A 317-nucleotide genomic window follows, 5' to 3' on the forward strand; every position below is an offset into this window, starting at 1 on the left:
CAGGCCATTCATGGCACAATCCAGCTCTTTATTTCTTTGGGTATTCCATGCTTTATCAATCCAGGAAGTGATAGCTGGGGCATGTGAGGTGTGTATGTGGGCAGGAGGAGCGCTGGTCTAGAGGAGTGAAGGAATATCTCTGGTAACTGATGGAGCTTCACTCCACTGCATTGTGTTCTGAAATAACTCCCTGATGGAGATAAGACACCTTTATATAGAGGACAGACAATGGCAGTTTATATCCACTGTGCTAAAAATGTTAGTGCCCTACTTGGAAATAAATTGTATACACAATGACTACAGACATTAAGAATAAG

Source organism: Oncorhynchus keta, chromosome 14 (genome assembly GCF_023373465.1).
Source record: "Oncorhynchus keta strain PuntledgeMale-10-30-2019 chromosome 14, Oket_V2, whole genome shotgun sequence".
Taxonomy (NCBI): domain Eukaryota; kingdom Metazoa; phylum Chordata; class Actinopteri; order Salmoniformes; family Salmonidae; genus Oncorhynchus; species Oncorhynchus keta.